General features: G+C 48.3%; 1 protein-coding gene across 1 annotated transcript in view; it reads right to left on the bottom strand.

Annotated features, from left to right (window-relative positions):
• Positions 1–8,257, bottom strand: part of ERI3 (ERI1 exoribonuclease family member 3) — a 132,572-nt gene extending 124,315 nt beyond the window's left edge. The window contains exon 1 of the mRNA XM_065842550.2: positions 8,166–8,257. The gene's annotated coding sequence lies outside the window, so the exon portion shown is untranslated. The remainder of the gene's footprint in view (positions 1–8,165) is intronic.
• Positions 8,258–12,315: the final 4,058 nt, after the last annotated feature.

Here is a 12,315-nt window from a genome sequence, read left to right as displayed (position 1 = left end):
GGAGCCGAAACGGGCGAGACGTGGGGCTCGCCACCTGCGAACAAAGCTGCTGTTTACACAAAAGACAGCGTTTGCTCTCCCCCATCCGTTAGTCCGGCAGGTAAATAATGCACGTGCCAAAACACACACTTAATGAGGTAAATAATATGCCTTGAATAACGGCTAAATCTGTATTTACCTGCGAGACCAGAGAAACTCGGAAGGACCAGATTAGGAGATAATTGCAGCTGAGCAGGTTGTGTGCTTCGGGTAAACACGCGTTTGGTAACCTTCCCTTCCCAAGGTTTTGAGTGAAAGGCAAAAATCACACGAGTCGAGATATTTATGATGGAGCCAGTGCCCATGCTGCCAATTCTGTGGCATAAACACATCCCCACTTTATGGCTTTCACGTTTTGGGGGGCTGATCACTTTATTAAAGCGGTATGTCAGGCAGCAGGTACCTGGAAAACTGAAAACTCAAGTTACAAACCATAACAAAGAGCTCAACATTGTGGGCTCAGTTCTATCTATTGCTTTTCCACCTACAGCTTTTACTGTCATTAACAAATGCATTACAGCCAAATATAAGTTAGTTATATTCACTTCTAACCTGCCCCAGATAAGAGATATTTAAGGTATATATGCTTTAAATCTTCAAGTTACTGGCTATGGCTCTAAAGGCCTGTCACAACAAATATAATATCTCCAAATAAAGCAGCTTTTAAGTTAGTTGTGATAAAACCTGGTCTTTAGCCTGCTGCATAAAGTAAAATACACAGTTGGCGTGGGGGAGGTTCCAACCCCTATATCAAGCACAGGCAAGAAAACATACATTATCCATCCACACACAGCAAGTACTTCTCTAATGTATCTTAACTGGCAAGACGAGGGCATCAGACATGAACCCCAGGAATCCTCAGGCTGTGCCGATGTCCCCGAGTCACCGAGCCCACGCGGCAAAGTTCAAGCGTTCATCTCGACAGGAGTCGGGCTCATCCCCCCGCCAGAGCCCAGCAGGGCTGTGCCACACGGGTACCGTGGGACAGCAGCAGAGGGACACGGCCAACATCTGGTGCCTGCTTACACTGACAGCTTCTGCGGGAGGTCCATGTCTAACAAGAGGATCAGGGTCCCACCCTGAGCACACCCTCCTCCCCACCACAGCCAGAGCTCTGAACAAAGGGGCGCGCGTGGGGCGTTACGTGCCGATTCCTCTACATAGACAGCATACAAATAAGAGCAACCCCACTGCAAACTCTGCACCTTCAGCCAAATTAAGTTTTAACTGCGTGTTTACCCAGCCACTGCTCTAGGTGCCCTGGGAAGACCTCGCATCATCTTCTTTGGCAAGGTCAGAGTGCCTCAGAGCACAAGATAGCTGGTGAGCAAACACACTTCATTAGAAGTCATGCAGAGCATTTATAACAGCTATGACAATGCAAAGCGCTAGTAATTATCCCATATTTTCTTCCAACAGACAACAATGCAAGCAACGCAGCTTCAAAAATTAGAAACCTGGCTCTATCCATATAAAACCACATGTTCAGTAATTCCATTTCCAAACCTACATAAAACACCACATATATATTTCTTATGCACGCAGGGTCAGATTATAATCTCAGACAGTGCAAGCTGTCACATCTGGCATTCAACCCTACTAGGTTAATATTTCATATCACACAGCTCCAATTCATTACACAGATACGTATGAAACGTAATGGGACCATGAACTGAGGCTGGACCTCAGGAATGATTTTGACAGATTGTACACAGACCTAGGAAACTGTGACAGCACTTTACATTTGCAACACCCAATAACACGGGAAACAGCCACGTGTGCTGGGTTTCAGCTAGAAGATAAAGTTCATGTTACATGTTGTATAACAGCACGTACCACACGTGGCATCAGCTATAATCAGCAGCTTTAAAAAATAATTAATAAAAAGCTCTGGATATCAGCTGCGGGGAGGAGGAAAAGTTCAGGCTGACCATGGCTCTTGCTTATTGGTGGCCCCAGCACATGATGCTAAAGCTTAACAGTTTGATGGCCAGCAAGCACGGAAAGGCAGGAGAAAGCAAGTGCCAGCAGTAGCCATCAGCTTGCCAGGGGCTCCACACAACATGGAGCAGAAGGTCTGCACCAGCGGCTGCCGGCTCCAGGCTTCCCACCGGGAAACCCGCTTCAGGACAACCAGGCGCAGCAAAGAACAGGATGGGGAGCTCCTGCCCCGTGAAGGACACCCATGAGAAAAGGCAGCAAGGCATTGCCAGTGCTCTCCCCCACCTGTGTGACACCCCCAAAACCACATACAGGATGTGTACCATGCAAGGGGCAGAGAATTCAAATTCATCAACGGAGAGACAAATTAACCTGTGAACTTGAGCTTAATGGGGTCTTTGCACATAAGAATATTTACTTCTTACAACCACCTGGCAGCAAAAGGCACAAATTTAGCAGCTTGCCTTTAACACAAAAATATTTGTCCTCACTGTCCAGCTTGATAAACTGATGCAGGAAAGAAAACACCGAAGTTCAGGTTGGAGGGGCAAACCAAAGAATTATATACTTTATGAGGGCCTCCATTTACATGTTAAACTACTTTGTGTTATTGAAGTATGGCCCTCCATTGTATTAAAAATTAAACAAACCCCACTAAAAGGCAAACTAAAATTAAAAAATAAAAGCAAGTTTTGCGAGTCGTCTGCTTCAGTTTCTTCCCTGTGCAAAGCCTGGGTAGGGGCAGCTGCGATTCCTGGCCTCCAACAGACAACTGAACTCAATGCTAGAGCGACCAAAACCAATCCAAAATGTACGTCAGGTTTGTTTTATTTTATTAAATTATAGTGGCTTGTTTTATTAAGTTATAAATATAAAGAGTAAAAAGATAGGGTAATAAAAATGCTTTCTGTAGAACAAAATTGCATACATTTAGCAACACCTGGAACAGAGTATAACAAAAGGCAAGACTTCCACTTTGGTAGCTGTTCAAATCCATACTCAGAGGTCAAATGTGAGCCCATATTTCAGTTGTGTGAAGATATAACTGAAGAACAATAGAGATAACTCCATTTTTTTAAAAATCAACCTTAACCTAAACCCAAATATTTCATTAGACAAACTACAATCCAAAAATGACAGCACCTGGCTAGATCACAAGGCAGGAAACAAGAGACTATGAACAAAACCAGCTTATCAACTGGCACCATCCAAACTTACAAAAAAACAAATACATAAAGTAAAACAAACAACAAAACACAAAGCTTTTAGAACTGTTTTAATAATGTAACATGATTTTAGACAGGTAAACTTGCTTCTTTAATTTGTTAACCTCACAGTATCATCCCTTGAACGTGAATCCAGTGCACTGGCATGGTTGTACTCCCTTCACTTTTGTCTGGGTTTCTCCGTGGCGCTGCTAGACAACCAAGCCCATGTTTTGGAAAATCTGTAACATAACTTCCCCAAAGTTTTGCCACCGAACACCTATATGCTGTCCCATCACCACTCAGCCCAGATACAACTTGGCATCAATCATTTTGTTCTTACAGCACTCCGCAATCGCACCCAGCCTCTTCCCGCTACAGACGAAGAGGACCCTGTTCTCAAGAACTTACAGTCTAAAATCGGGTACAATACAACAAGTGAGGGTAACAGCAGAGGAGAATGAGGGTTACAGGGACAAAGTCAGGCAACTGCTCATCCAGGAGGTACCTGCATCTCAGTAGTTCAATTTAAAAACATAATTCACTCTGTACAGGTGTTATAGAAGAGATAAGTGAACATGGAAAGGGTTCACTAGAGGATGTAGGGCACTCAGGTTAAGGAAGGTCTCTCCCATTTCTTGAGCTCATTCTTCCTGCTGCATTCCTTGGCTGATGTGTCAAAGGCACCAGATATGTCAGCTACGTCAAGAGCACCAGAATCTCTTCCATTGTGACATCACAGACATGACAGCTTGTGAGATCACAATGAGCGAGGCCGAAGGCACTGATTACTTAGTGAAGCACTTGCTGGGGCTCTTGCACCCTACGGGGCTGGAAACAAACACATCTCAGTTCACTTGACAACACAGTGAAACCCACATGAGACACCACAGCAGCAGGATGCAAACTCATCCAAACGCACCACCCAGGAACCATCCCAAAGATGCGCAGTACAATTCCACTCCAATCTTATCAGGCCGCCTCCATCACGCAACCCACTTCAGTCAGCTCCTTGACTGGTCTCCTAAGACAGGTTTTGCTGTGTATTTTTAAACCTTCTCCAAGAGTAACTGTGTAGAGGCAAACGGGTCTAAGCTGGAGTCTGAAGAGGTTCCAGGCAGCAAAAGGACTGATCACTTAGAGGAAACATAGAAGGAAATAAAAACTAAAACAAAGAAGCAACAACAGAGATGCATATAGCAAGGGACTGGAAAGACGCAGTGGAAGAGTGGATTTGGTATTAAGGATAAGAACAGTTGCAGAGGATCAGATCAAGAACCCTCTAGGTCCAGTCTCCTGCCTCTGTGTGGGAGCCATAAGAAAATGTACCAGGATAAAGCCAAAGGAGGCAGGTCTGTCCTTCCCTGTCAGTCCTACTCTCCTGCTGATTACCTCACACCAATTCCTGAGCTTCTCTGGCTTCTTACACCAGTTCCTGAGCTTCTCTGAGAGCCGATTCAGCCACAGGAACCTACAAAAGGGCTAATGCAGCCAGAACAAAACCCAATTAAAACAAGATAGTTTCCTGCTGGTTTAGTGAGACTAATCAGCTCAGGGCCAGGCTGGAGGAGTGCCAAAGCTCAGAGGAGGGGACAGGCCCACAGGGGCAGGAGGGACATGAGCCACTGGAAGCTGTTGGCTGGCTCAGCCACTCACCAAACCACAAACTCCAACCAGGGCACACACACTTGGGATGGCACTTTGCAAGAAATGGAGAAGGTATCTTGGCTCTAGCAGCATAAACACATAAAACTTGACATCAGAAAGCCCATCAGATCATCCTGTCTGAACCTCATGTAATGCTGGCCATAAAGTTTCCACTCCATTACTCCTGAATTGAGCCCAAAGGCTTGAACATCTTTCAGAAAAGTTTCTGGCCTTGGATTGCAGCATCAAGTATGGAGATTCCCCTCTGCCTTCAGACAACTTGTTCCAATGGTCAATCCATTTGCTGTCAAAAATGAACGAAAACTAAAATGCGTTATAACTTCCCTAGCCTTGATCTTTGAAGTGAGTTCTGAAATATATGGCATTTCAGCGCCTTCAATCCACAGCGGAGCCCCTGGTGCCAGGACTAAGAGATTTGTAGCTACTACACTTCTAGTCGGTAAAAGCTACTACTGCATATTGGCCTAATTTAGTGGAAAGGAGACATAGCAGGCCACCCTTTGTTTAATGGAATCTAGCACGCATAATTACTCAATTTTCATACACATGAATGCCACAGTTGTTCAAACCACTTATACAGCTGCACACCTTCATTATCTGAAAAACGAAGTTGAAAGTTAACACCTGAGAGTTCCAAATGAATCTCAGTCTGGATTCAGGGAGACAACACTTGCATTGCACAATACACTGTTCACTTTTGATCGTCACAAACGAACTCCAGATGTGTTAAAGGCAGCACTCTGCCAAAACTCTGTCTTGGTAGACAGGCAAATGCACCAAGCAGGGTTGCAGCTACCATGGGTGTTATTCCCACACAACCCAGCCTCAATGAGACCAGAAAACCAGCCAGAGAAGATGTTAACCCTAATATTCAACCACAGAAAAAATAACAACTGCAACAAATACAGCTGAAATAAAAAAATAAATAAAATAAAAAGAAAAAAGGGAGTGAAGTATCTTTACCTGCATAATGTATCTGGAGAAAATACAACTTCTTAAGCTGGCATTTGGCCAGCACAGGTAACTTCTCTCAAGGGAGACAAAAGTTGCCAAATGGTATTTAGCAGCAACAGCCAGCACCTCTGCTCCAGGTTATGCTTTAAGAGCCACAGCTTGTCCTCTTCTCCCCTCCCTCCCCTGCTCGCCATTACACCAGGCTGGTATATTAGCTCAGCTCTACCAGAGCAAAACACCAGGAACCTCTGGGACAATAATCTCCAGCATTAACATGTGCTTCAGATCCAAGGACAGGCTTGTGACAAATGCATAGCTGCTTAATAGCCCTTCAGCTTTCTCCGGTGAGCTCAGCCACAGCGGCTGGTCCCACACCATGTACCTGAACCTCTCCAGAACTGCACTCTACAGTCTCTTGCCCTGTACTGGAGGTGGCTACAGGATCCAAAATACAGGGGCAGAGTCAAGTGCAAAAGCTTCACACATTTAAGTTTATTCCAGAATTCCATTTTCAAAATTTAAGAGTAGGAAAAAAAAATAAATTAGAAAAGTGAAGGCTTACCAGTTAACAGACCCAAAACAAGATAAGCACCAAAACAACTGTAACTGGGCCTCCTAAAGGAATCAAACTTGAATATCTCTCAACTGCAGAGCAGAAACTTTAGGTCATATCAGTGTATACTCAATCCAAGGACTTATTTATTTAGCATCAAACACACAAGCTTTTTTTTTAATGCTTTAATGAGTTTCTTATTTTGGATTTTGGTAACACTGAAATCTATCTGGCTATAAACAGCAACCTTTTAAATAAAAACAAACAAACACAAACCAATTCATGTAGAGCAGCCCAAAGTTTTGGAGGAACAAGAACCACTCTTTGAAACAAGACAAGCATTTAGTCCACACTACGAATTAACAGGAAAATTCAGCTGCAAAGGCCAGAATTCAGTACTTGAAAAAGGAAACAAAAATATCTTAAATTTCCCAAGTCCACTCACTGAAGAGTAACCAACCGGACTTACAACAGATTCCTTGTTTTAAGATCATTCATTCTTGGAAATAGAAGTTCAAACACCAACTTTAACATCAAGTGATAAGAGATGCTACAATGTTGCAAAGAGCACCTACAGCATAAAATAAATTCAAGTTACCATTAAAAAGAATTAAGATCCTCAAACAACTGCCTAACAGGATCTGATGGGGCAAGTGCCTTTGAGATGTACCTGTCTGGAGCCCTGCGTACCTCACCTTTCCCATGGCACAGTGCAAGCATCAACCTATGAAAAACCTTGCTGGTCCCTTGCATTGCAGATGAAAGAATATTAAGAGTTCAGTCTAAGCAACAGCTGTCAATCCACCCATTTCTGAAACCAAGAGCTCAATAAGGAAAAGAGATAAGTAAAGGAGAAAAGCAAATCTCAGACCTATTAGCAAACAGGCCAGCAATGACCATGTAAATCCACCAGCCACAGGACTTGCAAGAGACAGAACATAAGCCATTAATGACAATACCTTTTCATACATCTCAGTTTAGAAGAAACACCTGTAACAGCACAGCAGCAAGAACAGAACAGAAGAAATTCCTAGTGCCAGTCAGGAAACAAACAGATCCTGCACTTCTAAGCCTTCACAAGTTTACTTCAGTCTCAAGATCTGAGACAGGTGATCAGTTCAATCTCACAGAAAGAAAAACAGAAAAAGAATAAATCAAAACTCCTACTCCCCCATCACCTCCAGCTGTGAACCTCCACATCCCAAAAGGAACATCAAAAATCCCCGTTGCTGCGGCCCCTGCTCCCTGGTAGGTGTTTTTTTTCCCTTCCTCAAGTCTTAACAGCAACCGGCTGGGACCTGGGGTGCCGCTGCCACCGCCACCCAGGCAGAGCCCGGGAGCGGAGGGCCCGACGGCCGCGGGCTCCAGCTGAGAGGAGCCGGGGCTCGGTGTGGAGCGGACGAGGCGCCGCCAGCCTGCCCGCCGCCCCTCATCCTCTCCTCGGGTCGGGGCCGCCCCCCGGCCCCAGCGGCCTCCCCACACCCCCGCCCCGCCCCGGCCCGCAGCCCGGCTCACGCCCGCACCGCCCCGGCCGCGGGCAGCCGTAGACCCCGCCGCCGCGAGGGGTGCCAGGCCGCGGCCCCCTCTCCGGGCCTGGCATCCACCCCCCGCCCCGGGCCAGAGCGGCCCCACGCCTCCGCCAGGCCTGCCGGGCCCCCGCGCCGGTCGGGCCCCGCCGCGGCCGTGCCGCCGCCCGCTGCCCCGCAGCGCCGTGTCCCCCCCCGCGGCGGGGGCCGCCCCGGCCCGGCCCTGCCCCCCCGCCCCGCACACACTCCGCACCACGAGTCCCCAACACCGCCACTCACCTCCGCGCACTCTGACCCTCGACCCCGCTCTGAGCGGCAGCGCCGCCGGCCAACCACAGCGCCTTTTGCCGCCGCCGGAGGCGGGGCTTCCTCCCCGCCGCGCCCCCTCGCGCAGGCGCACGCCGCAGGCCGCGGCGCGGGGCACGCTGGGGCTCGTAGTTCGGCGCCGCCGCGCCGCCCCCTCGCCCGGCCCCGCCGCGTGGCCGCGCATCGACGGCCGCGCCGCCGGTGGTTGTGCTTCGGGACAGCCCCCTGCGGGGCCGCTCCGGACGTGCCCAACGGACACTCCTTCCCCCCCCACCCGCTCACCTGATCGTGTCCCATAGGGCCACCTCTTACCCTCGTGTGTCCCCGGGGGCCACCTCCTGGTGTCACCCAGCGCCGCCTCCCACTGTGTCCCGGGGTTGCCCCTCTCTGTGCTCAGCCCCGGCATCTCCGGCCTCCAGCAGAGCAAGCGGCAGCTGTGAGTGGGATGTCGTGGGGTTCCCGTTGGCTGCAGTGACACCGACCATGTCCCCTGCGCCAAAGCAGCGCTGCCCGTGGGCACAGGACTCACGGTGACCCTCTGCAGGGCGTCCCCTCGCCCCGACACTGCCCACAGCCCCACCGCACTGCCTCCTGGACCAGGTTAATGCTCCTGGCACTGATAATTCGACGTTGGTCTGAGCAGTGCCCGGGCAGGGCTGCACCAGTAACCACAGCTGATGTGGCCAGCGTTTCATCCCTCCATTCGATTAGGGTTGAGCCAAAGTTATGTCCCTCAGCAAGCCCGGGGCTGTCTCTCCTCCCCATTGCTTGGACATATGTCATCAGTTGCCAGTTTTGTGTTCATGGAGCTCTCTGATCCTAAACCTGTGTCTGGACCTTGCACAGTTCTTGCTAGACACCCCTAAGCTGTGGCATCTCCTCCCCACGCGGGCGGCTGGCACCCTCACCGAGGACACTCACATCTCACCTGAAATGATACTAAATTTTTACCCTACTGCCCCATCCATAACCTTTGGAGAGTGCAGCTGCGATGGCAAGCACGCAAGCTGGGGCCATTCCCTGCTTTGTTTCCTTCCTCGCCCCCATATTAACTCACGCCTCCACATTTCAAGCCAGTAACTCCTTTGCACTATCCCTGATACTCCACATGTGCATGAAGAGCAAAGTCAGAGTCCTACCTCTCTGTCCTCTTCAAATCCTCTCTTCAGCCTTTCTCTGGCTCCATGCTTTAAAATATTGGACCAAGGCAAGCACCAGGGTGCAGAGACCACTGCTGCTCCATGCAAGGTGGGCTGCTCGCACTTTCCTGGCTGCCTGGACAGATCTGTCTGGTGCCCCTGCCTTTTGTGTTGCCAGCTTCAGGCTGAATTCATCTTTTTGCTCTGTTTGTATCAAGCCCTGATCTTGCGAGGCCTGAATCATGAAAGTAGTGTGTCAGTACTATAAAATACCACCAGCAAACCATTTAATAATAGAAAGACTTCCCTTAAGCCCTCTTAGATTTGGCATCTCTCAGCCTCCCACCCACATAAACAAGGATAATGTGAAGTTTTACTTCTAAGCTTAGCTGTATCGCTGTGATTTGTCAAGCCTTTGGTGACTGATGTATGGTTTGCAAGGAGCTCAGGAGAGTGACTTGAGGGCCTTTGCACTGTGGTGTTCATTGAGCAATCTCTCCCTGCCCCTCCTTATCAGGGATGGAAAAGTGGTTGAGACATGATGAAATTAAGCTACAACACCAAAGCTTGAAATTTAGGGCTTGCATCCTGCCTGTATTTCTAGGAGGATGAGAGATGAGGCCTTTTCATTGCTGACCTCTGCATCTAGCAGTAAAAAGTGAAATTCTTCTCAGTCTAGACAAACAATGAATGGTTTATAGACGTGCACGTGTCCTTTTTTCATCAGCCAAGCCTCTTGCTGTTCCCTAGGTTTGTCAGACAGCACAGCAGGCAGAAAATTTCCTCCTGCCCATTTTTCCTAGGAGGGGAACCGCTTTCCCCAGCTGAGCACCTGCAATAACCGGGGGTCACATCCTGGCTTCTGCCAGCCTCAGTGACCCTTGTGAGACCCATACAAGTTGTCCTCCAGAGACCGGGACATCAATGTGAATGCCTTCAGCAACTGCACTTTCAAAGAGGTCTTTTTCTCTAGCACAGCTATCAGCTGCCAGAGAAGGCACCCAAAGCATTTTCTGGAGAGCCATGTTTTATTAAATACTGTCACTGTTTCTGTGGTATTCATATCTGAGCCTGTCTTATGTGAGTGTGCATGTCTCAAATGAACACTGCAGGCCACTGAAAATGTCACCTACAGATTAATCAGGCTCACTCCAGGGTTCTCGAAAAATGAATGAGGGTGATCAATAGTTTTCCCGTAGCCTCCCCGTCTGTGCACGTGGCCCCTGTAGCATCCTTGCTGGGAACAGGTCCCCTCCCCAAGGGACTCCAAAGGTGGACAATAGCCATGGGGCCCTGGACAAACATCATGGTTTAACCCCAGCTAGAAATCAAAACCACAATAGCCACTTGCTCACTCCCTCTTACCCCCTGTCCCACCCCCCAAAAAGGGAAGAGAATCAAAAGGAAAGGGAGAAACTTGAAAATTGAGATAAAACCAGTTTAATAAAATAACATAATAGTACTAATGTACTAATACTACTACTAATATATGTAAAATGGAAATAGAGTATGAAATAAAAGGTACTCAATGCAATTCCTCACAAACTCTATCCATGCTGAGCAGCCAGTCCCAGGAAGAGAAAGAGCACCCTGGTCCCCAACAGCCGATCCCAGAGAGAGAGAAACAAAGCCAAAATAGCAGAAAGGCCCAGAGGCCAACTGCAAAGTGGCAAAATGACAAAAGACTGAACTGAAATAAACTCCTGGACAGAACTCAGCCGAAATGGAGCAAACTGGAACAGGTCTCACCATCAGTTGAACCCTCCTCTCCTTCAATACAAAGCGTGATGCTCATGGCACAGAATACTCTCACTGATCAGCCTGGATGTCAGTCAAGGTCTGTCCCATCCATGCCCCCCCTCAGCTGCCTCACACCTGCAGATAGAAAGCCCAGAAAGATCTTGGTTTCCAGACAACAGCTAAGATAACAGTAATTTCTTACATCCTCTTTGTTTCAACTCAAAACCACTGGAAACTTACTTGGAGAAAAACATTAATTCAGTCCTGGGGTGTTATCTTCTTGTTCTCAAACTAAATCCAAGCAATAACCATGCTAGCTGCAAAAGAAGCTTCTAACTGCATGAAGAAAATTAACTCACTTTCAGTGAACCAGGACAGCAAGCAATGCTGAGAAACTGGGTCGTGCATATGGGGAAAAGTGGGCAAAAGGACTGATAGTTGCTGATCAGAGTCACCTTATTTATTCCTGGTAGCACAGCGTGTGCCAGTGCCACCAACCCATTGCCTTAGGACCAACAGAATCAGCCTTCTGTCAGTCCAAGAGCAAGCGTGGTAGAGGAGCAGCTTTGGTGTCTTTAATTGCTTGTCCTACTTTGGAGATTTTGGGATGGCTAGAAGCAGCCCAGAGGAAACAGGGTCCACGCTGGGGTGGTGTCTGGGCTGTCCTGGTTTACACAAAGGACAGTCTTCGTACACGGGTTAGAAAGGGCAGCTTACAGCTCTGCCCCCCTCTCCTACAGCTGTATCTCCTATACTGCTGCCAGCAGATGCAGCAGCCTGATCTACAGTTACCTGTAAGTTTTATTTGGTTTGAGACCCCGAAAGTTTCTTAACAAAGCATCATTTCATCCAGAACAGATGTGCGGCCACCTCTTGGCTGGCAGATGGACGGGGCTTTATGAGAAGGCAGCAAACCAATGGGGCAAGACAAGACAGAAAATACAGAATAAAGCCCCTCAACCTCATGTGGCAGCTTCAGGGGATCCTCTGTGTGAATAAAGGGCTGAGCCCATCCTAGTCTGAGGTGAAGTACCAGGTCGCTGCCTGCTGCTGGCTCAGCACAGAGCAGGAAGGTCCCACCAAGTGCCTCCCCAGCCCTGTTCCCACTGCCTCCTTCCAAGGGCCCGTGGAGCACAGCTCCTTTGAAAGCAATGGGATTCAGCATGATTACGGCACAAAGAAACATCACCTAATTTTAAAGGCGACTCCTTTAGTTCCATTCGGCTGCTTATGCCGAATGCAAC

The sequence above is a fragment of the Patagioenas fasciata genome, chromosome 6, assembly GCF_037038585.1.
Source record: "Patagioenas fasciata isolate bPatFas1 chromosome 6, bPatFas1.hap1, whole genome shotgun sequence".
Taxonomy (NCBI): Eukaryota; Metazoa; Chordata; class Aves; order Columbiformes; family Columbidae; genus Patagioenas; species Patagioenas fasciata.
Note: the sequence above shows the minus strand (reverse complement) of the source record. Positions and strands in the feature narration are given on the sequence as shown.